This window comes from Dipodomys merriami, unplaced genomic scaffold (genome assembly GCF_024711535.1).
Source record: "Dipodomys merriami isolate MVZ:Mamm:240054 unplaced genomic scaffold, mDipMer1.0.p SCAF_3, whole genome shotgun sequence".
Taxonomy (NCBI): Eukaryota; Metazoa; Chordata; class Mammalia; order Rodentia; family Heteromyidae; genus Dipodomys; species Dipodomys merriami.
In genome coordinates this window covers 63509044-63536375 of record NW_027204492.1, presented here as the reverse complement: position 1 = coordinate 63536375, position 27332 = coordinate 63509044, and the positions used below count along the sequence as shown (strand labels likewise).

General features: G+C 40.5%; 1 protein-coding gene across 14 annotated transcripts in view; it reads right to left on the bottom strand.

Moving 5' to 3' along the window:
- Positions 1-27332, bottom strand: part of Magee2 (MAGE family member E2) — a 157277-nt gene that overhangs the window by 70841 nt on the left and 59104 nt on the right. For 9 of the 14 annotated variants that reach the window (XR_011376057.1, XM_070040167.1, XM_070040172.1 and 6 more), the window contains 2 exons: positions 12535-12611; positions 4869-5020 (listed from right to left, as the gene is read on the bottom strand). The exons of 2 other annotated variants lie outside the window; for them this stretch is intronic. The gene's annotated coding sequence lies outside the window, so the exon portion shown is untranslated. Of the gene's footprint in view, positions 1-4868; positions 5021-6233; positions 6403-12534; positions 12612-26586; positions 26670-27332 lie in introns of those variants that run through there. 3 more of the 14 variants (XM_070040164.1, XM_070040173.1, XM_070040166.1) reach the window with 3 other exon arrangements.

Genomic DNA, 27332 nt, shown 5'->3' with positions numbered 1-27332 from the left:
AGGTTTCATGTGTATCATTAAAAACTATCCACAGCAAGTTTCAGTAGAAGCCCAAATACAGTTATTGTTGGCAAGACTGCAAATTTATACAACCCGCTTTGAAAACAACTGACTTTTTTTTTTCTTTTTCCTAGTTCTGGGGCTTGAACTCTGGTCCTAATCACTGTCCTAGAGCTTCTCTTACTCAAGGCTAGCATTCCAACACTTGAGCCATGGCACCACTTTTTTTTTTTTTTAATTAATTGGACATAAAAGTCTCACAGGCTTTCCTGCTCAGGATGGCTTCTAACCAAGATCCTCAGATTTCAACCTCCTGAGTGGCTAGGATTATAGGTGTGAACCATGATACCTGATGTTTTATATATACACATAAACAGACACATTGAGTTAAGGAGGCCAGGTCTGGCCTGTGCCATATTGACCACATGGTAGATGGTAGGGTCTGGCATCTTGTCTTCATGTTGGGGGAAGGAACCCCCTCCCCCCCCATCACCTGCCTCGCAGGTAATGGGCATGCCCTGGACCCCTGGAGGCAGATGTAGGCACTTGGCTGATAGGTTACTGAATCTGTCAGTCTAGTGCCTGGGAATGGGAATTTCCTGAAGATCTGCTCCCTGGGCAGCCTAGCCAGACCAGCCTAGCCACAGGACTCCATGCCACGTGTGTCTCCATGATCATGTCCTGTGTCCTGTGTCCTGTCTCCTGGCTCGCTCCAGTCATCATGGAGTCCCAATTCAGCTCTCCATTGGAGCTGAATTGGCTTGTTGGTATTGTTTTTGTTCTTTCTTTCCTCTTTAGCATGTTTCCTAGCTGTGTTATGTGTATTTGCGTGCTGCATGCCTTTGTAACAACTGGCGGCCTGTAGCCTGTTAACTGTATAATAAAGACTCCAATATTCTATATTTTAAAATGTGACTTCTGGGATGATTTACCTTACAACAACATGACTATATTAAAATGTTTTATACATTAATATACTTATATAATGTATATGTATCTATAACATATGCATATATACATACACATACATGTATATTACATGTATATAAGCTAGTAGTACTTTGGCTAGGTATATAGTCAGAAGAAGCTATTAAGCATGTAGAGAAAGATTTAATAATACATCTAAGCATTATTTGTAAAAGGAAAAGCATTAAAATAACATTCCTGAAAACAGAACTGATCAATAAAATGTGGTGAATTCATACAATGCAATATTACAAAACAATGCCAATGAATGAACTAAAAATACATGCAATATAGACTGGTCATAGTAAAATAATACTGTATGAGAGAACCTGTGAGAACGAAATATAGCAATTTTAGGTTTGGATTCCATTTTGTCTGGGAAATGTGTCAGCAACTCCCCTTGATCCCCTTGGGCCCAAATTCCAGGAACAATCCTCTATGGTAAATTCCACTAACTACAGCTAATCAGCAGATAACAGGAAAAACCCAAAGTTCCAGAAGTTCCTGCAAGTTAAAGACCACTCAGTCGCGGCTCAGACCATCTACTTTAGCCAATTATTTTGAAGAGCATCAACCCCATGAACCAGCCAATCCCCAGTACCTGGTTGGTTCCTGCCACTGGTTACACTAATCATCTTTTAGAATTATTTTATGATTTTCCCGTGGTGTGATATGATTTGTCATAGAAGTCCCTAAAAATCCTATAAAAACCCTGCTAGAGGAAGGGTCGGGGCTCACAATTTCTGACCTGCTATGTCAGAGATTTGTGAGTCTGGCTGGAGCTGTAATAAACGACTCTCTTGTACTTGCATTGAAATCGGCTCCTTAGTGCTCTTTGGGGATCCTTATCTGGGAACAAGAAACCGAGTCCCACCTCCCCCACAGTGTAACCCCCGCTTTCACTATATTTGATTTCAGTATAACATGTGGAGGAGATGGGGACAAACAAGTCGTTTAAGGATTCAGGTGGACCTGTTGCAACAATGAGAAGTACAAAATGTCATGTCAAAACCAACTTTACAATGTCGGTGTGGGGGGGGGAGGGGGGTATAATTGGGCGGGGGGAGGGGGGAGGCTGGGAAGGGAGGTGAAGGGTAAACAAAGGAGGAGGCTGCAATGCTTGGTAAGAAATGTATGCATTGTCCTGCCCATGTAATTGTAGCCCCTCTGTACAGTATGTTCTCAAATAAAATAAAATTAAATTAAAAAAAAAAAGAAACCGAGTCCCAGAAAAATATATACAGCATAATATAGTTCTGTTGAACTACTTAAGTTCATACACATGTACAATTATATAAATTTTAAACTTAGATGTGAAATTGTAAAAATAAAATAAGGTAACAATGATCAGAAAATTCAAGATAGTGGTTTAGGTCCTAGAATGATATAAGGAGACAGAATGAGGGGCAACCCATAGATGGTAAGCATTGTAGCATTTGGATTCAGTGGTTGGTTAATTATAGTATTTTTAAAGCCCAAGGAAGAAACACTGGTGACCCTCAAGAATTTGAGTCATGTTGGAAGCTTGCCAGGTATTCACAGCAAGACCTTGTTACATTGTTAAGAGACACAATCTCATAAAACACCAACACAAGACAAGGTCATTCTGAGACTAGAAGACAGTGAGAGGAAACAAGACTACTCCATCAATTTGTCTAAGCATAGACAGTAACAAGGTCATTTTGCAATCTGAGAAAAACAGAAAAACATCTTCTCTGCTACTTCTCTACTAATTACTGAGATATGCAATGATAGAATAATCTCTACTTCTTAAAATATTCAAATGTAGAGCATCTTTTCCTTTAACCCACTCCCAAGCCCAAACTCAAGTCATATTATTCAGCCTCTCAAACATTCTCTTCATAAGACAATAATAGTCTTGTTACTGTGTATTCTCCTTTACTGTAATGAATAATGAATTCAATATGCTCAACTACAGATGTAGTCGTGATCATCTTTGGTTAGAAACAAGCACTCACAATCTACTGAACAGATGCTATGGAGCTGTCTGGGAGTGTAGCTCCATAGACAAGCACATGCTTGGCCTGTGCAAGGCAAGGCCAGTAAAAGGGGCTTTAAAATTAGCATTTTTTTTTTTTTTGTCTGTTGTGAGGTTTGAACTTTGGGCTTAGGCGTTGTCCCTCAGCTCTTTAGCTCAAGGTTAGTGCTCTACCACTTGAGCCACAGCACCACTTCCAGTTTTTTGGTGGTTTATTGGAGAAAAGTCTCATAGACTTTCCTTCCCCAGGTGGCCTTGAACTGGGATCCTCAGAGCTCAGGCTCCTGAGTAGCTAGGATTACAGGCCACTGGCACCTGGCTAGCCTTTGATTTTTTAAACTTGGCTTTTCTCATCTCCATTTAGGAAATACTATGCTGAGAATGGAAATGGTTCCTGTGGCAAGGACTCTTTCCACTCCATCTCCAGTCACTAGGGCCCACACTACAGAAGCATGTTTGTTCCATTGCTTTTTAATAAGGTATAAAACTGCTATGGGCAAGGCAGAGACAAATATGGACTCTCTGCCCATATTTAGCCCAAACTGTAAATATGCTCATATTGTTTCCTTTGTCCTCTTCCCTTTCTCTTTTTGTTTTGGTGCTGGTCCCAGGGCCTGAACTCAGGACTTCAAGCTCTTACTTGGATTTTTTTGCTCATGACTAGCACTCTATTACTTTAGTCATGTCTCTAGCACAGCCTTATTTGCTGGTTATTTGGAGATGGAGTGTTATAGTTTTCTGCCTGGGCTGGCTTCAAACCAAAATCTTTAGATCTCAGCCTCTGAGTAACTAGGATTATAAGTGTAAGCCACTGATGCCCAGCTCTTCCAGTTTTTTTTGTTTGTTTTTGTTAAGGTAATAAGTAGCCTACGCTGGTTTTGAATTAGAGATCCTCCAACATCAAGCTCCCAACTCCTGGGAGTACCACATGAAACACCAAACTTGACTCATTTTCTCTTAATGTAGGTGAGCATTTTAAACTCAGAGCTAAGGCCTTATGGCTGGGAGGCTCCAGTAACCAGCCCTGAGTAACAGCTCCTACACCCCCCCCCCCAAAAAAAAATGTTATGGAGCCCAGGAAAACAGCAGAGACTCTAGGCTAAAGCCTTCTTGAGCTAGTTACTTATGATTTTTCTATTTTTCAAACAAAGTCTTTCAGATTGTACTGGGTAAAGAGGAAAAAGCCTGGGGCCCTACGGGTAAGGTATGGAGGAGTCTAAGTACAAATTCAGTCTATTACAGAAAAAGACAAAGAGGGAACCAATTATGAACACAGCAGTACCATCAAGAGCACCAACCGTCAGTGAAAATAATCTCATGACTCACAGAGTGGCTTTAGGTCTTGGAAAGACACTGCAGTGGCTCAAGCCACTGTTTTAATGACCAATGCTTCTGTCCTCTTACTCTATGCCTGCAACTTCCAGGAAGTATTTTTTTTTCCAGTTATGATTAAAAGAGAAACAAGTGGCCTAGTTTGCCAGAGGGGATGAGGGAGGAGGTTAGTACAAGATATTGATTGATCTATCACTTGTTTGTCTTGCTTTCAAGGTTGTCTGGTGAGGTTCACTAATAGGAAAAAGAAGGATGTGAAAGTAAAGCATGGAGACTCTAGGCAGCAAGGGATATGGCTTCAAAGAAAAACCATGTGAAATCAACTGCTAGGGATGAGAGTACAAGACTATGGGTATGCATCATGACATTGCTGTGACCCATGGCATGCTGACAGTAACTAAATCTAAGACCTCCTTATAAAAATCCTCCCTCCGGACGTTTACACTAGTTTGTTCATTCTCCAGAGCAGTTCTTTCGGGGACTGATGCTGGCACTTTCCAGGGAGTGAGTTATATAAAACTACAACAAAGTTACCTATGTGGCTAGCAAGGGTTTGCTATCTGAAACCTACCTGTAAGTGACAATGTCTTTTTTTTTTGTCTTTTCACTTCCATTTTCACTGTTGTTGGGCCTCTTGTCACTGGATCTTTAACCTTCCATTGGAACCAAGAGTCTTTTGATTTGTAATTAGGTCTGATGGCTAGACTGATCACCACCCCTATCCTAAAAAAGGACAAGAAGAAAGGGTTTTATTCAGCTCCTTTCCTAGCCCCAGCAAACAAAGCAGTTTTCTATTAAACATATATCCAAGGATGGGGGAGAATGATGGAAGGGCATTGTACTCATAATCTGATTTGTGGACTTAAAACTCCTTTGTACAACTACTTAAATAAAAAAATTGAAAAATATATACTCATGTGGGGCACCAGTGGCTCATGTTTGCAATCCTAGCAACTCAAAAGGTTAAGATCTGAGGATCGCAGTTCAAAGTCAGGCCGAGCATGAAAGTCTCTGAGACTTATCTCCAATTAATGACTGAAAAAGCCAGAAGTAGAAGTGTAGGTCAAGTGTTAAAGCACAAGATTTGAGTAAAAATAGCTCAGGGACAGCACCCAGACCCTGAGTTCAAGCCCCGGCACATACACTCCCCTCTTCATTCCAAAAAAGAGCAGGGGTTGGGGGAAGCTACTGAAATACTGAGAACCTCTGGCCAGGAAATCTGGGTTCCAAAAGTAAAGCCGGAAAAAGGCTTCTTGTTTTGAAAAACTAAATTTATTATAACCGATTATAAGCAGAAATGAGCAGGCTAGAAATAATTGGGAGTGAAGAATCAGGATGAAAGGGTATAGTAATTGGATAGCTGATTATGAAATGCTTTTTCCCTGAGAAAAAGAAATGAGCCATTTTGAGTGATTGTGTGCTGGCTCAGACTGAGATAATTCCAAGGGCCTGGGGGAAGGAGAGAGGCTTTACTATATATGACTCAGACATGGTAGCAGGTATAGTGAGTGGACCAAACCGTCAGGAAGTTCCAAGTGAGACAAAAGAATGGGAATTTGGAGGCTTGTTTAGCTTTGTTACAGAGAACAAAGAGGTCATACCTAAGTCACAGGGGACAGTATAGTTCTTCACAATAAGCATTTCCTGAAAAAGAAAATGTGTGTGTGTGTGTGTGTGTGTGTGTGTGTGTGTGTGTGTGTGTGTGTGTGTGTGTGTGTGTGTGTGTGTGTGTGTGTGTGTGTGTGTGTGTGTGTGTGTGTGTGTGTGTGTGTGTGTGTCTTGAACTCTGGGACTCACTCTCTCACTCATCTTGTTTGCACATGGCAGCACTGTGTGTGTGTGTGTGTGTGTGTGTGTGTGTGTGTGTGTGTGTGTGTCTGTCTGTCTGTCTGTCTGTCTGTCTGTCTGTCTGTCTGTCTTGAACTCTGGGACTCACTCTCACTCATCTTGTTTGCACATGGCAGCACTCTATCACGAGTCATATCTCCATCCTGGCATTCTTCGCTGGTTAATTGGAAATGGAATCTGGAATCTCATGGACTTTTTGCTCAGGATGGTTTTTGAACCGAGATGGTCTGATCTCAGCCTCCTAAGTTGCTAGGACTCTAGGTGGGAATAATCAGAACAAACAAAAAGGAGATTTCTTTAGTGATTTATTTTTTTATTTTTTGCTTTTGCTTTTTCATAGTGCTAGGGACTGTATTTGAGGCCTTGCATATTAGGGGAACACTATACCACTGAGCTACATCTCCAGCTCCTGGAAGGATTTATTAATTGGACCTGTTTTCTAGAAGCATAGGCCTAAGGTAAAATCTAACACTGTCAATCCTTTCTTTTGTTCAAAATGAGTATTATTCGTTGCTGGGCAACTGAGAGGCGACAGCAAATGTCTTGAGTTGTGAGAGACGAAAGATCTCCAAGTATTTCACCAGGCGTATTTGGCAGTCCAGACAGTGGCTTGTGTGAAAAGCAATCCAGCCCATGTCCTGTCTGCTGCAGTGACAAGTCTATAGCAAGTCGCTGCAAAGATGATGGACTGGAGCAATGAGAGACCTGATAGAAGAAGTCTAAGAGCCTTTTTTTTTTAATAATCTGAATGAAAATTGTAATAACAGGTGACATTTACATAGCACTTACTTTATAACAAGCACCACATCAAACACTGTTCCATATTCCTCTAATTACATTTAAAGTATAACTTCTGAGGATGGAAATATTTGCAAGGGTGAACCAGGAGTGTGAAGCTGATCATTAAAGCAGCTGCCTGGATCTCTAAAGCCCCTTTTTGAGTAGAGGTTATTTTTACTAATAGTTGGGGGTCTTTCTTATTCAATAGTTTATATTATTATAAAGATATATAGAGGGGTTACTGTGTCATAAATCAGATGAGTATATTTCTTTTTGGACAATGTCAACCCTTCCTTCACTCTCTCCATTTTCCCTCCCACCCTCACCCACAAGTTGTATAATTCATTTTCTACATAGTATCTAGTCAACACCACTGCGGCATTTGTTCACCTGTTGTCCCTCCATTTCTGTGCATAATTGGTTTCTTGGGGTACCATTGCTCTTCTTCCAACTGGTTCCTTCTTTACGATTCTTCTTCAATAACTCAGAGTCCCTGTTCTACAATTTTATCTTAGAAAACACATGTGGTGGCAGACACCAATAATCCCAACGCTTTGGAGGCTGAGGCAGGAGGATTCCAAGCTTGAGGCCAGCCTGGGCTACTTAGTAAAATCTTGTCTTGATTTTTTTTTCTTGGATAAGTTTGCTTGCTTTGGGGTTCTTTTGTTTTTGGCTTTGTTTCTGTGCCAGTTCTGGAACTTGAACTCAAGGCCTGTGCACTATCCTTGAGCATCTTTGCTTCAAAGCTCCACCACTTGAGCAAAAGCTCCACTTCTGGCTTTGGGCCAGTACCCAGGCTCTGAGATTCAACCTCTATAACTGGCACTCAAGCCAATTTACTTTTAATTGTTAAACTGTAATTATTTCTCATTTTATACTTTAACTAGTAACTACTCTCATTCAGAAACAATGATCTGAACAATAAGGATAAAGTTTTGTCTCAGAATCTCATACTGCATATTCTAATCATTTTCTCCTCCCACACCACATTTTCACCAATATTTATCTTTCCTCACCAGATGCCTCAGCTCTCTATGTACTGTTCTACCTCTATCACCAAGCAGCATCTGTCTAGATAAAAAATAATCTCTAAAGTGCAATGATCATTAGGTTTGGCCTATTTTCAGATTTGTATCTGAACAGTTCAGTCCCTGGGATTTCTTTAATGCTCCAGCTATGCCTCAGTTTCCCATCTATAAGATGAAGAGAATAATAATATGTATTTCACAGAATTGTGAAGATTGAATGAATCCTGATTTCAGTGCCTGACAGTAAAATTGGGTAAATGTTTACTATTTTTACCACCAACATCAGGAGGTTCCCTGATAGTTATAGCTAATTTGATTGCTCTCATCTCTACAACATTAGGGGCAAAATTCAGTGGGGAGGATAACACATATAGCCTTGGGTCTTTATTTGAAGCATATTGATCATGGGAAGACTTAGCTTACCACATTCCAAAAGATAAAGTCTCAACTTCCTATACTTAACTACTACCTACCAGAACTAAACTAGGATTTAGTTCCAGTATTTTTTTTCTATCTCTGAAACACAGAAAGAATACACTTGGTTTTTCATTATCTTCTTTAAATAAATATTAAAATATGTTTGGTATTTTAACAATAATGGTTAATACATTTATAATCAGCCAAATGAGAAAACAAAACTAACAGAAGCAAATTGAATCTAAAACAATCTAGAACAAAACACATCTCTAATTAAAGCTTAATATACATAAAATAATGTGGGGGGAAAAAAGATTTTAAAGAACAATTAAACATAATAAACAGGAAAAGTACATGAAATAATTCACAAAGGAGGAAATTAAGTTCCTATTGAGCTTAAAGTAGTTATTAAAGCCAGTGCCGATGGCTCATGCCTATAAGCCTAGCTACTCAGGAGGCTGAGATCTGAGGATCATAGTTTGAAGCCAGCATGAGTAGGAAAGTCTGTGAGACTCTGATCTCCAATTAACCATCAAAAAGTCAGCAATGGAGTTGTGGCTCAAGTGGAAGAGTACTAGCCTTGAGCAAAGAAGCTCAGGGACAGTGCCTAGGCCATGAGTTCAAGCCTGACTCACAAACATGAAAGGCTTTGTGAAGGCATTTTACTAGGGGATTTCACGAGTTATGACGCAGGTGATGGTCACTAGATTTTTTTACGTGAAAAATATGAAGAGAGCCAGGTGCTATTAGCACACACCTATAATACTAGCTACTTGAACTTAGGGTTATTAATTTTAAAAGTTGTGGTAAAACATTTGCCTAGCAAGTGTAACATCCTGGGCTCAATCCCTAGGACCCAAAAAGAAGATAAAAGAAAATACAATTTTCTTGTTTAAATTTATTAATTGTTATAATAAAGGTGATATGCAAAGGGGTTATAATTACATAAGTCAGCTAAGGAGTACATTTCTTTTTGGACAATGTCACCCCTTCCATCACACTCTCCCAGTCAGAAAATAGGGTTGTTTTTTTTTTTTAAATTATAAATAGTGAGATTGAAATTACTACTCAAGTGTGATTTGTCTAGTTAACAACAGCAGATCCATTCATGTAATTCTTACTGTTATGGCATTTTATAAAATGGCTGTAATATTTTACTCAGTAATTTCACATCAGGGATTTTTTAATAAGGTAAGAATCAGAAACTTAAAAGACTTTTGTACTCAACATTCCACTGTGACATAGTGTTGAATAATGAAATGGTAGGGAAATTTTTAATAATCATAACAATGGATTGTTAAAGAAATTAAAGAATAAATTACAGCTAATAACAAACATAACCTTTTAAAATGGTTTTAGTGGCACATGTAAAATTAAAGAATAGTATATGTAAAACTGCATTGTATCACATTAATGATATAAAAACATATAATTCTTACATAGAAAAGGGGCCGAAAAAATCCACCAAAAGCTTAAGAATATTCATCTCTGAACTGCAGGATTACATTCTTTTCTTCTTTGTGTGTGTGCCAGTACTGGGGTTTGAACTTAGAGCCAAGGTACTATCCTCCTTAGCTAGCTTTTTCACTCAAGGCTAGCACTCTACCACTTGATCAACAGCTCCACCTGCAGCTTTTTAGTTGTTAGAGATAAAAGTTTCATGGATTTTCTGGTCCAGGCTGGCTTTAAAACATAATCCTCAAATCTCAGCCTCCTGAGTAATTAGGATTATAGGAATGAGCCACCAGCACTCAGTAACGAACTGTTTAACTAATTAGATTATCTTAGGTTTGCCAAGGTTTGTGAACAGTACTAATGAATAGCTTTTACAATCATAAACTCAGGGTTGGAGGCATGGCTCGGGTGGTAGGCCACCTGCCAATGAGTGATAAGCATCAAATACCAAGTTGGAGTCCTGGTTTGGACAAAAGGAAGAAAAAAAAATAAAAGTCATAAACTAAAGACATCTTAAAAATCATTAATAATAGCATGGGAAATATCACCATATAATTATATGAACAAGATGGAGACTGAAATTATGTACAACATGAAATAGGTAAAGAACAACAAAAGTGGGGAAAACATAAAATGTAAAAATGTATCTAAAACATCAAGGCTGCTGTCTCTTGTTAGTATGCATGTGGGCCCTTTAAATTTTCTTTAAGTTCAGTTGACTCTCTACGGTGCAGACGTATTATTTTTATAATGAGAAAAAAGGAAAGGCCACAAAATTAAATCTCAACATAAAGGTAAAGGATATAAAAATCATTCAGGAAAGAAGAAAACCTTTGAGGCATGCAGAAATTGGTTTAGCCTCTCTGTTTATGACAGAAATACAAATTAACACAATGCTGAGATGAAAGTTTTCACCAATCACACTGATAAACGATTGTTTTAAAGATCATAATCAATGGAGAAAGGATGCAGAAAAACATTTTATCTTTTCTGCTTGGAAAATTTTTCCTCCAAATCTGAAGGGGAAAAAAAGACATGTAGACAGTTCTAATTCATAGAATACTGCTGCCACCTTCAGGGAGCTGGTGGAATTAATAACACCCAGGTTTATTTTGTTTCTCAGTTGACTTTACTCACAAACATGGAAGCCTTTGTGAAGGCGTTTTACTTGGGGATTTCAGAAATTATGACTCATTATTATGACAGTCATTTGGATTATTATGTCAAAAATATGAAGAGAGCCAGTTGCCATTGGCACACACCTATAATACTAGCTAGTCTAAGGCTGAAATCTAAGGATCACAGTTTGAAGCCAAGCCTGGGCAAGAAAGCCAGTGACATTATTATCTCCAATTAAGCACCAAAAAGGCCAGAAGGGAAGCTGTGGATCAAGTGGCAGAGCAAAAAACAGTGCTCAGGCTCTGAGTTCAAACCCCAGGACTGCAACAAAAAGAAAGAAGGGGGGGGGGGAGGAGGGAGTGAAGAAGGGAGGAAGGAAAGGTAAAAAAAAAAAAAAAAAGAAAAAGGAAAAAAAAGATAAGAAATTGCTGTGTAAAAAAAATCATTTGTTTACAATGCAAGGGAGATGAAATCAGTTGGGTTGCCAGAACTGTGACTCTTCCCCTCCCCCCACCTCCCCCCTACCAGTGGTCATAGGGATTGAATTCAGGGACTGGCGCTGTTCCTAAACTTTTTCACTCCAGACTAGTAGTCTACCACTTTGAGCCTGAGCTCCACTTTCAGTTTTTAAATGGTTAATTGAAGATACAGAGTGTCATGGACTTTCTTTCAAAGTTAGCATTGGCTAACTTTGAACCATGATCCTCACATCTGAACCTCCTGAGTAGCTAGGATTATAGGCATGAGCCACCAGTGCCCAGGTTTCTCTTCATATTTCATTGAGTGTGTTTTCACATGTTCCTCTCCCTCTTCTGCAAAGGTTGGTGCTGCTTAGGGACTCCAGCCCCCTCCTCATGTGAACCTGAGGATGATAACATGACTATGACTGATGCAAGAGACAACAAATGAGTAGTGGCTTGGGAAGCAAAGCAAGAAGGCAGCTGCACTAATGGAAAGAGTCCAGAGATTTTCAATGCATTGTAATAGTAGAGGAATTGAGTAACAACAGTGAAAATCTGGACTAGAAAGCTCCAGATACCTCTTCCCTTAAAGAAACAAAGTTTTTGGGGTTTTATTTAAAAAAAAAAAAAAAAAAAAAAGAGGAGCCAGGTACCAGTAGCTCACTCAGGAGGCTGAGATCTGAGTTCAAAGCCAGCCCAGGCAAGAAAGTCCATGAGACTCATCTCCAATAAACCACCAGAAAACTGGAAGTGGCATTGTGGCTCAAGTGGTAGAGTGTTAGCCTTGAGCTGAAGAGCTGACGGATAGCGCCCAGGCCCAGAGTTCAAGCCTCATAACTGACCAAAAATAAAAAATTTTTTAAAAAGAGGGGAGGAAGGGGAGAGCAGTTGCAGTTGAAGATGTGTCACAAGTATTAGAGCATCTGCCTGACAAGTATTGTGTTCAAATTCCAGTTCCTTAAAAAAAAAAAACCCTCGACAAACCAAACAACAACAAAAACAAGCAGAAATTTGAAAGAACTTTGTCAGTCTGGAAAACAGTCACAGATAGGAGGCAAGCAAACACCCAATCAAAATTTAAATGTTCATATTCAAATTCTAAGTGAAGGTTACGTAGTTTTTCACTCACCCTTGCTCCCAGTCCTCCCCAGTAAGGTGGTTGGTGATTTTGGTCTTGAAGAGACACTATCTGATCTCAGTTTCTGCCTTTAAATAGGAAGAAGCAGAATACACATTTATAAATTATTGTATACAATTATTTTGTCCTTCATAGGGGTAGCTAAATGAATGATGCAACAAGGCAAGCATCTTTACTTAGCTTGGAACTAACATGGGAAAGAAGGTCCTGCTGCCCATAAGATCTGCAAGGAAAACTAGAGAACCATAGCCCTCTGGGACAAGAGATTAGGAGTGGAGCCAAGGGAATGATAAAAGACATATGATCAGAAATTCATTACAAGACCTTAAGCTTCCATGTGAGGCTGACCTTTTAGCCCCAGTGGAAGCCAAGTCTTAAAAGACTGCCATAGCACAGAGACAATCTGCAAAGATTGGTAGAAATCTGAAATCTGTCAAAACATTCTTTTAGCTGACTACAAAGAACAAGACATCATGAACATCTATGACAAGGGATAATCTTTATAAAAAGTTGGAGGCTGGGCACTGGTGGTTCCTGCCTGTAATTCAAGTTACTTGAGAGGTGGGGATTGGAAAGATTACAAACTTTTGCAGGGGGAAAAATGTCTGCAAAACTCTATTGCCACCAATAGCTGCACATGGTGGTATGTGCCTGTCATCCCAGATTGTGGTTCCAGGCCAGCCCAGGCAAAAAGTATGTAAGACCTCACATATCCAACAAGAAACTCAGAACACATACAGGAAAACATAGCCTAAAGAGACAAAATAAACTAACACAAAACATTCTGAGGAGTCATGGATATACTAGAGAAAGACTTTTTTTTGTCAGTCCTGGAGCTTGAACACAGGGCCTGAACACTGTCCCTGAGCCTCTTTGTACTCAAGGCTAGCAACTCTGTCACTTGAGCCACAGCACCACTTCCAGTTTTTTTTCTGAGTAGTTCATTGGAGATAAAAGTTTCACGGACTTTCCTGCCTGGGCTGGCTTTGAACCATGATCTTCAGATCTCAGCCTCCTGAGTAGCTAGGATTACAGGCATGAGCCACCAGCACCCAAGTAGAGAAAGACTTTTAAAGAACTATGTTATAAGGAAGTGTACTCATTACCTCACTCATGTAACTGTAACCCTCTGTATAGTATCTTTACAATAAAAAAAGAACTATGTTATATATACTTAATAACTAAATAATTTAATGATTAATGGAAAACATGCAGAAAGTACTTAAGGACATCAAGCAAATGATGTAAGAACAGAATAAATGTAATAATGGAGAACTTATAAAAAGGAACAAAATGAATTCTAGAGCTGAAAAATACAGGTAAGTGAAATTTTTTTTTTTTAAAGCTAAGAGAACAGAATTTAAGGGATCTATTTAAGGAATTGGCTCACACAATTATGATGACTAGCAATTCCAAATTCTCCAGGTTGGGCTGGTAGGTTAAGACCCAAGCACAAGCTGATATTACTACAGTTCCCAGGAGAGATCTGATATTACAGTTCAAGCCTAATGACTGATGATAAAATTACTCTCATTCAGGTAAATCAACGTTCCATTGATAGTACCAGACAGTGACACATTCCTTACTTACAGCAAAGCCCCATACTGAACTAAGCTAGAAGGATAAAGTTCTAGGATCCACAAGGAAAAGTCAGGAGGGAATGAAAGCTATAAGAGGAAAGGGAGCAGGATTCCCAATATTGGGATATTTGGGAATTTGAAGAAAACAATACAACTTAAGTGCTCAAGTCTATAACCTAGCAGTTTTTGTAGACCTTGTATTTTCTAACATAATATTATCTTATCCTCAACAGCCCAGAAGTACTGAGCTACTCCTCTATATTTTATCACACTACGTCTATTAGTAAAATATACTACCCCATAAATGTAATAATACTGATTCTTGCTGGGCATGGGTGGGTCATACCTGTAATCCTAGCTACTCAGGAGACTGAGATATGAGGATTGGGGTTCGAAGCCAGCCTGAGCAGTAAAGTCCATAAAACTCATTGCCAATTAATCACAGAAAAAGCTAGAAATGGAGCTGTGACTCAAGTATTAGAACACTAATCTTGAAGAAAAGTTGCTCAGGGACAGTGTCTAGGCCCAGAGATCAAGCCCTAAGACCTGCAAGAAAAAAAGGAAAGAAAGAAAGAAAGAAAGAAAGAAAGAAAGAAAGAAAGAAAGAAAGAAAGAAAGAAAGAAAGAAAGAAAGAAAGAAAGAAAGAAAGAAAGAAAGAAAGAAAGAAAGAAAGAAAGAAAGAAAGAAAGGAAAGAAAGGAAAGAAAGAAAGAAAAGAAAGAAGGAAGGGAGGGAGGGAGGGAGGGAGGAAGGGAGGGAGGGAGGAAGGAGGAAAGGAAGAAAGAGAGAGAGAGGGAGGGAGGGAGGGAGGGAGGGAGGGAGGGAGGGAGGGAGGGAGGGGAAAAAGAAATACTGATTTTAACAAGACTCATTATTGTTTCCATTCTTTAACTCAGAATAACTATTTTTTCATTTTGATAACTTCTCACAATGTATAAATGTAGGATTTTTACAATGTATTTAGCAAAGGAGATAATATGCTGTTATTCTTTATTATAGTACACTGACTATACAAAGGTTTCATTGTGACATCTCCATATTATGCATATAACGGACTTTTATCATATTCACCCCTCTACTTTCTTACACCCCTGCCATCTTCGACTTTCCCCTTCTCCTTCAGGTCGAGAGAAGTATCCCTTTTACTTTCACATCCCCCTCCCCTTCAGAGTCCACAGGTTAGATAACATGCAACATTCATCCTTGTGACACTGGCTTATGTCACTCAATAGAACCAACACATCATCCATCTTCCTGCCAATGACATAATTTCATTTTTATGGCTGAGTAAAACTCCTGTGTGTGTGTGTGATGCTTTATTCATTTATCTGATGGGCACCTTAGGCTGATTCCATAATTTGGCTATTGTGAATAGTGTGACAACAAACTTGAATACGTAGGTATGTCTATAGTAAGCTGATTTTTATTTGATTTGCTGGGGTATATACCCAGAAGCAGTGTAGCTGGATCATATGAGAATTCTATATTTAATTTTTTTAAAGTGGCTGGACTAACTCACATTATCACCAGCAGCAAGTAAAGGTTCTTCCCCAACACCTCCCCACACACATATCCTTGCCAGTATTCCTGGTTTTCTTGATGACAGTCATTTTCAGGGGAGGGGAGGACTCTCAGTGGAGCCTGACGGCTAAGGATGTTGACTGTTATTCATGTATTTATTGGCCATTTGTACCTCTTGATTTGAAAAGTATCTTTCTGATTTCATTAGCCATTTGTTGATTAAATTATTTGCTCTTTTGCTATTTAATTAAGTTCTTTAGGTACTGTAGATATTAGTCACTTGTTAGATGGCTATCTGGAAAGATTTTCTCTCATTCTATGGGGCTCTTCACTCTGCTGATTGTTTCTTTTGCTTTGATGCAATCCCATTAGTCAGCTCTTGCTCTTCCTTCCTAAGCTACTGGAGTCCTCTTCAGATAATTTGTCTGTGTCTAGTTTAATCTTAGTTTGCCTCTAGTACTTTCAAAGTTTCAGGATTTCAAAATTTATTTTTGTACATGGTGAGATATAGGGATCTAGTTTCAGTCTTTTGTGTGTGTGTCCACACATGCATTGCTACAAGGGCTTGACCTTAAAGCCTCATGCTCTTGCTTGGCTTTTTCGCTCAAGTCTGTTGCTCTATCACTTGAGCCACATCTCCACTTCCTAGTTTCAGTCTTCTACATATAGATATCTAGTTTTCCCAGTACCATTTGTTGAAAAGACCTTCTTTTTCAATATATGTTTTGAGCACCTTTGTCAAGAATTAGGTGCTACTGGGCTGGAGGTGTGGCTCAAGTGGCATTTGCCACCAAGTTCAAAGACCAGACTCCCTAACCAAATGAATAAACAAATAAAAAGCATTATATGGCTGTAGGTATTGGAAATATTTTGGGGTCTTCTATTCTATTTGCCAGTGTCTCTTTAAGGGCTAGAACCATGCTGGTTTTGTTACTGTAGCTCTATAGTTTAGTTTGAAGTAAGGTATTGGCACCTCCCAGCATTGTTCTCTCTGTGGGTGTAGGTGTGGGTGTGTGCGCACGCGTGCACACATACTTGTGATTATATTTGTGTGTGTTCATCCTAAGGCTTGAACTCAGGGCCTAAGCACTGTCCCTGAGCTTTGTGCTCAAGGACAGCTCTCTAACAATTGAGCCAAATTGCTCCACTTCTGGGTTTTGGTTGGTTAACTGGAAATAAGAGTTTAACAAGCTTTCCTGCCTGGGCTGTCTTTGAATCGTGATCCTCAGATCTCAGCCTCCAGAGTAGCTAGAATTATAGGCATGAGCCACTGGCATCCACCATGTTCTTTTTGCTCAGCTCTAAAGTCTTTTGTATTTCCATATGAATTTTAGGGTGATTTTTTCACTTCTATAAAGAATGTCATTGGAGTTTTGATGGTGACTGCATTTCAGTGATATAGCCATTTTGACAGTATTTATTCTGCTCACCTATGATCATGGAGGGTCTATCCATATCTTAGTGTCCTATATAGTATCTTTCTTCCCTGTTCTATAGTTTCCATTGTAGAGGTCTGTGGTTCTATTATTAGATTCCATTAGCTAGGAAGGCTTTAGTATTTAGTGGGAAAAGAGTATCACATCACCTTTCCTCCAGTTTTGCTAGGGAGGACACAAGATGTGAAGGCATGTCTTCTTTTGCAACACCTACCTACTGTTTAAAAAAAAAAAAAAACGAACAGGGACTGGAAAGTTGGCTCAGTGGTAGAGCGCTTGCATGAGGCCCTGGGTTCAATTCCTCAGCACCACATAAGCAAAAAGAAAAAAGCTGGAAGTGGCACTGTGGCTCAAGTGGTAGAGTGCTAGCCTTGAGCTGAAGAGCTGAGGGACAGCCCCAGGCCCAGAGTTCAGGCTCCATGACCTGACCCAAAAAAAACCAAAAAACAAACAAAAACAAAAACATAACAGATTTGCTGTATGTGTTTAACAGCATGAGATTTGCCTTTCATTTAACTTTACAAGCCATGCATGTCTTAAATGTCCTTGGAATAATTTGGTGCCTTAACTGGCTGAGTCAAAGGTAGTTATGGCAGGACAGGGGTCAGGGTCTAGTAGAATAGATGCATAAGGCATCTGGTGGTTAGCCAAAACTTCCTGAGAGTTTGGTAAAACTGGTGAACAATTCTTAGGGATTTGTTATAGTGCTACTTCAAGCTTTCAGGAAAATTCTTGATGAGCTAATAAGTTAGGGGAGAAATGACTACTTCAAGTAGAGTTGGGAGATACAGATGCTTATAAGGATCAAGTAAGATGATAGATTGGAAAGTTCTGTTGTAACTAAATTTAGAAATTTGGGATAAAACTTAATTGTACTTGCACACTAAAATGTCACAGAGAAATGAGGTGGCAATAAGTCTCTCATCTAACACAAGTCCTCTAACATGGTATTTTTGTGAGAAGCAGGGGTAAAGAGGCAGACTGCAGGAGGCTATGACATAGGATAGAAAGCAATTAGAGATGCTCTCGTATATTATTTTCTTTTTCTTTTTCTTTTTTTTTGGGGTGCAGTCGTGGGGCCTGAACTCTGGGCCTGGGCACTGTCCCTCAGCTCTTCAGCTCAAGGCTAGCACTCTACCACTTGAGCCACAGTGCCACTTCCGGCTTTTTTCTTTTTGCTTATGTGGTGCTGAGCAATCGAACCCAGGGCCTCATGCATGCAAGGCAAGCGCTCTACCACTGAGCCACCTTCCCAGCCCCATCATATATTATTTTCAATGAAGAAAACAGATGAGAACAAGAGGGGAATAAAAGGTCAAAGGATATGAACATTTACAGGGATTCTCCAAATCATAATAATAGGTAAGTACAATAGACAACAATACCTTCTTCGAGGAGCTTAGAAAGACCCAGGAGATCTGGGTCCCAAGAGCAAAACATTACTTTTTTACTGTTCTTCATGTATCTACCTCCTTCTCCTCCCCCACCTCCCAGTTCTTTTTTTTTTTTTTTTTGCTCTATTATTTTATTTTTCGAGCTCATAGCAGCAGGATTTAATAATGCAAATCAGGTAAGAAGATGAAACAGGAGGCCCATGAGAGTAACACAAGGAAGGCAAATACCAATTTCAAAACTACACAACAGTAAAAAATGGCAAGATAGAAACAATGATCATGTGATACTAAATGAATGGGGAAATGACATTAACCCTGTTAGAATAAGGAGTGCCTTGGCATTTGAAGAACTCAAAGGTTCAAGATAATCTAATCTGGGGAATGAAATGAGTGACACATAGAAGAATAAAAAGAATTGATGCTCTTCATAAGGGACAAAAAAAAAAGGTACAAATGAGGTAACCTTTAAATTTGCATATAGGCCATTTGTAGAAAAGTGTCACTAGACTATAACCTCTATGTGAACAGGGAACTTTGACGTGTTCACCAATGTATTCTAACAGCACATAGCAGACAACCAACATTTGTTGCTACATGAGTAAACATGACAGTTCTGTCACAGCACCATGAAAAATGTAAAGCCCTATCATCAGTATGGAGAGAGTAGTTATTTTCCATTGCCACTGGCCACATCCCAACAATTTACAGGAAGTAAAGATTTCCTAGGGCTTCTATTAGGTACTATAGGAAATCTAGGAAGAACCTGATTTTCTAAGTATTTCAAAGTCCTCATGCATGCCTTGCATGCATGAGGCCCTGGGTTTGATTCCTCAGCACCACATAAGCAGAAAAAACCAGAAGTAGAGCTGTGGCTCAAGTGGTAGAGTGCTAGCCTTGAGCTGAAGAGCTGAGGGACAGTGCCCAGGCCCACAGTTCAGGCCCCACAATGGACAAAAAAAAAAGTAAAAAAAGAAAATTTCAGACTTGAAAATGTGTCTTATACAAATTAACCTGGTTGGCAAAGGAACTGGCTATTAGAGATGTTTTTCAAAATGTTTGGCAAGAGTAGCCAACCTTTTCCCTATTTATAGCTATTGCAAAGGGAAGTAATAATTTTATTATTATAGGAAAAAAGAATGCTATTACAAAATATTAATGTAGCTCCAACTTTCTCTAAGAATTTCTTTTTATGCCAATCCTGGGGTTTGAAGGCAGGGCCTGGGCACTGTTCCTGAGCTTTTTTGCTCAAAGCTAAGTAGTTAACCACTTGAGCCCCAGCTCCACTTCTGCTTTTTGGTGGATAATTGGAGAGATAAGAGTCTCAAAGACTTTCCTGCCTGGACTGGCTTTAACTATGAGCCTCAGATTTCAACCTCGTGAGTAGCTAGATTATAGACGTGAGCCATGTGTACCTGGCCTGTCTAAGAATTTTAAAGGTGGTAAAACACTCCAGGAGCTACAAGCACACTTAACACCCAGGTTTGGTTTCTAATAACATTTCTGATCCAAAGAACCAAGCTTCCTTAGAGAAACGGACACAAAACTCAGCAAAGTAGTATTCTACCAAATTCCTGATTAGTATTTTCAAACAGGTCAAGGTCATCAAAAAACAAGACAAACAGCTTAGTACTGGTGGCTCACGCCTGTAATCCTAGCAATGCAGAAGGCTGAGATCTAATGGCTGCAGTTCAAAGCCAGCCTGCACAGGAAAGTCCATGAAACTCTTATCTCCAATTAACCACCAGAAAACTGAAAGTGGCACTTTGACTAAAGTAAAAAAAGCTTAGGGACAGTACCCAGACCCAGAGTTCAAGCCTCAGGACCAGCAAAAAAAAAAAAAAAGCTAGAAGTGGAGCTATGGCTCAAGTGGTATAATGGTAGCCTCAAGCAAAAAAAAAAAGCCAAGAGAGAGCACCCAGGTCCCGAGTTCAAGCACTAGTACTGGCACAAGTTGAGACAGGCCAACAAGTAGGCCTTTTGTACCCAACAGCCAAATTATGAATGCAAAGGAAAAGTTCTTGAAGTAGTGCTAGTCCAGTGAACAGTACGGATAGTAAGGAAGTACAATAGCCACACTGCTGAGATAGAGAAAAAGAAAGTGATCTGGATAGAAGAGCAAACCTGCCACGACATTCCCTGAAGAAGGCCTAATCCAGAAACAAACTGCAATTGTCCTCAACAATCTGGTGTAGCTGGTGACTTCAAGTTGAAGCCTACATGCATGCATTTACTGTTCTGAGAATCCTGGAGCCTTTAACACTGACGCCAATTCTACTCTGCTTGTAGTCTATAAGTGGAACAGGAGAGGAAGGATGACAGCACATTTGTTTACAGCATGGTTTCCTAAATATTTTAAGTGCTGTTATTTTTGTAAACGTTATAACTTGGAGATCCAAGAGCTCTGGTGGAGATGCACAAGATTAATCGTGTTTTCATACAAGGTAGTACAATATCCATTCTGCAGCCCATAGATAAAGGAGTCATTTCAACATTCAAGTCTTATCATTTAAAAAATGTACTTTGTAAAGCTATAGTTGCTACAGACAGTGCATTGTCAGATGGATCTGGCAAAATGAAAGGGGAAATTTGTGGAAAGTATTCATTCTGGATGCCACTAAGAACATTTGTGAGGGATGGAGGTATGACTCAAATGGCAGAACACCAGTTGTGAAAGAAAAAGATGAGAGTGAGGCCCTGAGTTCAAGCCTCATTAGTACAGGGGGGAAAAAAGAATATTTGTGATTGATGGGAGATCAAAATATCAACATTAGCAGGAGTGGAAGTTGACCTTAACTCTCACGGACAACTCTGAACGATTTAAGACTTCAGTGAAGGATGCAACAGCACACATGGTGGAAACAGTAAGAACATAAAGAGGTAGCTCCACTGCTGCAAACGCATGATAAAATGTGAATGGAGGAAAAACATACCTGTTTTTGAGATGGAATTGACCACTAGCAAAGATGCTAAGAACACTACTGAACTGACAACCAAGGATTTAGAGTAGGACATAAAGTTACTTTAGAATGCAGTAGCAAGCCAGGTGCCAGTGGCTCAGGCCTATAATCCTAGCTATTCAGAAGGCTGAGACCTGAGGGGAGAAGTTTGAAGCAGAAAAGTCCCTGAGACTTTATCTCCAATTAACTGGCAAAAAGTCAAAAGTGCAGCTGTGGCTCAAGCTGTGGCCAGCCTTGAGCTAAGGGACAGTGTCCAGGACCAAAGTTCCAACTCCAGTACCAGCACACACAAAAAAAGAAGGAAGGTAGACATCAGTAGCTTATGCCTATAATCGTAGCTACTCAGGAGGCTGAGGATCACGGTTCAAAGCTAGCCCAGGCAGAAAAGTCCCCCATGAGACTCTTATCTCCAATTAACTACTCTAAACCCAAAAGTAGAGCTGTGGCTCAAAGTCATAGAGCACTAGCTTGAGCAAAAGAGCTCAGGGACAGTGCCCAGGCCCTGCATTCAAGCCCCATAACGGACACACACACACACCCAGGCCCTGCATTCAAGCCCCATAACTGACACACACACACACACACACACACACACACACACACACACACACACACACACACACACACACACACACACACACACACACACACACGCCCTGCATTCAAGCCCCATAACTGAAACACACACACACACACACACACACACACACACACAGAGGCCCTGCATTCAAGCCCCATAACACACACACACACACACACACACACACACACACACACACACAGGCCCTGCATTCAAGCCCAATAACTGACACACACACACACACACACACACACACACACACACACACACAGGCACTGCATTCAAGCCCCATAACTCACACACACACACACACATACACACACACATACCCAGGCCCTGCATTCAAGCCCCATAACTCTCTCTCTCTCTCTCTCTCTCTCTCTCTCTCTCTCTCTCTCCCTCTCTCTCTCTCTCTCTCACACACACACACACACACACACATACCCAGGCCCTGCATTCAAGCCCCATAACTCTCTCTCTCTCTCTCTCTCTCACACACACACACACACACACACACCCAGGCCCTGCATTCAAGCCCCATAACACACACACACACACACACACACACACACACACACACACACACACACACACACACACACACACACACACACACACACACAAGGAAGGAAGGAAGGAAGGAAGGAAGGAAGGAAGGAAGGAAGGAAGGAAGGAAGGAAGGAAGGAAGGAAGGAAAGAAAGGAATGGAAAAAAAGAAAAGTAAAGCAACAGCGGTCTTTGGGAAGATGGATTCTATTTTACACTACAGAGATATCATTTGTAAAAGAGCTAATCAATATAACAATGCTTACTGTTGCCTTGTTCTAATAAACTGTCTACAGCCACCCCAACTGACTACAAGCCAGTGGCATCCAAACTTATACTGCAGACTTACTCTATTTCTTGAACTTCAACTTCATATCCTATGGGTGCTCCTCTGCCAGTCATGCTCCTCCATGTCCATCAGCTTCATGGCCCTGTACACAGCCACTTAACCAAAACACCTAAGAACAATCCAACATTTTTTTCTCCCCCATCCTCAACACTTCAATCTACTGGAAAGTCCACTCAGCTTTACTAAATATATCATGAAGCTACTAATCTTTCAACCAGCTCGGCTGATCCTACCACACCATTGCTATCTAAGGCACTGTCAGATACACTAGCAAGAAGAACTTACTCCCAGACTCCCCCACTGCCACTTCTGCCACTTCCTGGCTATTTCTATTCTCCACACTGCAGACAAACTGATTATTATTGTAATGCATATGACTTGGACCATGACACTCTTACTTAAAAAACTTCAAATGATCTAAAATAAACATATAGCCTATTAGTTAGGCTTCCATATTGAGGATTCTGGTTATATGTTTTTACTTCCTGCCACTGAGTCCTTAGTTTTGGCTACTGTGACTTTGTTTCCCGGGAGTATGTCAAATTAACTCCTATTGAAATTCTGTAATTGCAGAAACCGTTTGTTCTTGTCCCTCACCTTAATCTCTTCAGTGAAAGCATATGGAAAAGCACTTCATCTTCTTCATCATCATCATCAACAACAACAACAAATATTACTGTTTTCTTAGCTTCAGGCCCTTATTTGAAATTCTCTTTCATGCTTAGTATCCTTAATAGACTGTAAGTACTATGAAAATAATATCTTGTCTATCATGCTCATTATTGACTGTCCCACACTGAGACAATACCTGGCACTCAAAATATAATATATGCTCAGCTGGGCAATGGTGGGTCACGCCTGTAATCTTAACTACTCAGGAGGCTGAGATCTGTGGATCACAGTTCAAAGCCAGCATGAGTAGGAAGAAAGTCCATGAGACTCCAATAAACCAACAGAAAACCGGAAGTGGCTCTGTGACTCAAGTGGTAAAGCACTTGCCTTGACCTGAAGAGCTGAGAGAAACAGCACCCAGGCCCAGGGTTCAAGCCCCACAACAGACAAAAATAATAATAATAAAATATATGCTCAATTATTGATAGCTGAATGAACAATTTGCACATTATTCCTGTGGTTCCAGGAAGGCTGGAAAACCCAACAGAATGGGTGCCAGGATCACAGTTTTCTTCTCTTTCATTTATCTTAGTATGCATTTCCAGGGCCCAAGGATGCAAAATCATCTTGCAGACAGTAATTTCAGATTGTCAGAGTAGACAATTGGAGGTAGTATTGTTTCATTAAGTGCTACAATCTGCTCTTCTCCTTTGCCCTATGCAACTGGAGAAAACCTAATGTAGCACAAATCAAGCCGTGTTACACAGTTGCCCTGGAACTGAGAGCGATTGGCTTTTCAATGTTCCTTTTTAAACCTTTGCCAATCACTTTGAGTATAGAAATTCCAACACTTTTAAGTTTTCGGTATGAGCATGGAATATCTTTCCATTTGTGTCTTCTTTGTTTCAGCAATGCTTTGTATTTTTTTTTTCAGTGTAAATGTCTTTTGTCTCCCTGGCTAAATTTATTCCCAAGTATTTGATTCTTTCTTATGCTATTTGATGTTATTCTCTTTGAAATATGGGTTTTTTCTTAATTATCTTTTCATATTGTTCCTTCTGAGTAAGAAATGCAAATAATTCTTTTATGTTGAATTTATGCCATGAAACTTTACTGAATTTGTTTATTCGTTCCAACAGATGGAGTGTGTGTGTGTGTGTGTGTGTGTGTGTGTGTGTGTGTGTGTGTGTGTGTGTGTGTGTGTGTGTGTAATTTAGGGCTTACTACATAAAAGATTATGGGGTGATTTTTTTTTTACTTTTACTTTTCCAATTTAGATCATTTTTATATTTATTTTTTTGCTTGTCTATGTGCTCTGGCTAGGACTTCCAGTACTGTATAAAACAAAAGCAGCTACAGTGGGCATTGATGTCTCAATTTTAGAGGAAAAGCTTTTAGATTTCTACTGTTAACTGACACTTTTCCTACATGACATTCATGACAGTGAAGTAATTTCCTTTTATTTCTACTTTGTTAAGTATCTTTACCATAAAAGGGCACTGAATGTTGTCAGATCCCAATCAAAATCCCAAAAGCATTTTTTACAAAAATAAAAAACTGCTATATTGGGCATTGGTGGCTCACACCTGTAATCTCAGCAACTTAGAAGGCTGAGATCTGAGGGTCACAGCTCGAAGCTAGCCCAGGCAGCAAAGTCAGTGAGGTTCTTATCTCCAATAAAATATTCAGAAAAAGTTGGAAGTGGTGCTGTGGCTGAAGTGTTAGAACACTAGCCTTAAGCAAAAGGATCTCAGGGACAATGCCCAGGCCCAGAATTCAAACCCCAGGGTCAGAAAGAAAAAAAAAAATTCCTATAGCTGAGCTCTAGTGGCTCATGTCTGTAATCCTAGCTACTCAGGAGGCTAAGATCTGAGGATTGTAGTTCAAAGCCAGCCCAGGCAGGAAAGTCTTTCATTTATTTTAACTAGTCTTGGGGCTTGAATCACCTGGGCACTGTCTCCGGGCTGCTTCTGCACAAGGCTTGTGCTCTACCATTTGAGCCACAGAGCCACACACACATGCACATGCATACACACACATGCACATATACAAACACAGATCCTAAGCAGGTCTTGCTGACTCTTGCCTACAATACTGGCTACTTTGGGGGTACAAATCAGGACTTGTGGTTTGAGGCCAGCCTAGGGAAGAGAAATATGTTCATGAGACTCTCAATCAATAAAAAGTTAGGTATGACTGTGTGCACCTATTATCCTAGCTATGTAGAAAACAAAAATAGAGGAACATGGTCTAGCCCTGCCTTAGTACAAACGAAAAATAAAGCAAAAAGGATGAGGAGTATGGCTCAAATGGCAGAGCAGTTGTCTGGATAGTGCAAGGCCCTGAGTTCAAACTGCAGTAACCTCTTCCACACCCCACAAAAAAACCAAATATTAAAATTCATATGGCACCACAAAGGACCCTGAATTTTCAAAACAGCTCTGAGAAAGAAAAACAAACCTAGAGGCATTACTTTTTTTTTTCTAGTCCTGAGGCTTGAACTCAGGGTCTGGGCTACCATTTAAGCCATAGGGCCACTTCCGACAATTTCCCCCACTATTTATTTGCTACTAAGGAATCGAACCCAGGGCTTCACGCACGCTAGGCAAGCACTCTACCACTAAGCCACCTTCCCAGTCCAATGTATTTTTTAATTTTTACTTATTTTGCCAGACTTGGGGCTTGAACTCTGGTCCTGGGTGCTGTTACGTGAGCCTCTTTGTGCTCAAGGTTAGCGCCCTACCATTTGAGCCACAGTGCCACTCCCAAGGCCTTACAATTCATGATTTAAAAGCATACTACAAACCTATCATAAAAAAAAATACTGGAGGGGTTCCGGGAAGATGGCGGAGGAGAAGCTGGAATCTGAACAAGCTCTCGCATAGAAAGCAGTTTTAGAGTTCCAGTGAACAGTCCTAAGCCAGAGAATCACACCAAGTGTGCCATCATAGGACAGAGAGTTAGTCAAGAGAGGGGAAGCCAAGGCAAAAAGACACATCTGAGCGCCTGACAGCAGCTGCTGCTGGGGCGGCAGGGTCGCGGCGGTGACCACCGCCGCGGGGTCATACCTGAGACACAGAGAGTCCGGGACGAAGGAGCCAGACGCAGCGGACGAGCGGATTCTACTCAACACCAACAAGAACGGACAAGGAGCGGACATCTTCATCCTGCAGTTTGCAGACCAGACGACCCAGGATCCAAGACTCGGCGTGAGTACAAGCCCGACATCCTCACTCCTTCTCAGGGAGCAGAGGAGGGAAGGCCACTCCTCCCCCCCCAGCACTGGTGATCTCCATCTTGGATACGGACAAAGCTCGGAGGAGCTGCTAGCTCCAGCTCAGGCCTTGGAATAAAACGAGTCATTTAGCAGGTCACAAGAACTTAATGGCAAAGTGACCTGCCAGACTCAGCTCCATCCAGGGAAAAGTCACCCAGCTCAGGCGCTAGCCATTGGAGTGGCTTGCCTCACTGGGTAACCAGAGCCAGAGGCTGCCCCTCCCTCTAGCAGCCACCACAATCAATTGAAAAACCAAAACCCTGAGAATGGCTCCAGGCTGGGTGCTGTGAGCTTTATCACAAAATAGCCCCAGGGAAAAGCTGCTGTTTGTTGAAAGGCCTCAACTCTACCCAGAACCTAGCCTCATCACCGCATCCCCCTCTTTTGTGATTCTCAAAGCAGATCACCCTCCCAGAAAACTAACCTGGAAGGGGGATCTCAAAATCTTGGGTAAAGCAGACCATTTTTCTGCCTCTTCCAACAAACCGACTTAAGAAACCAATCAAGCCACAGGACCTCAAGCTGACCAGAGACTCC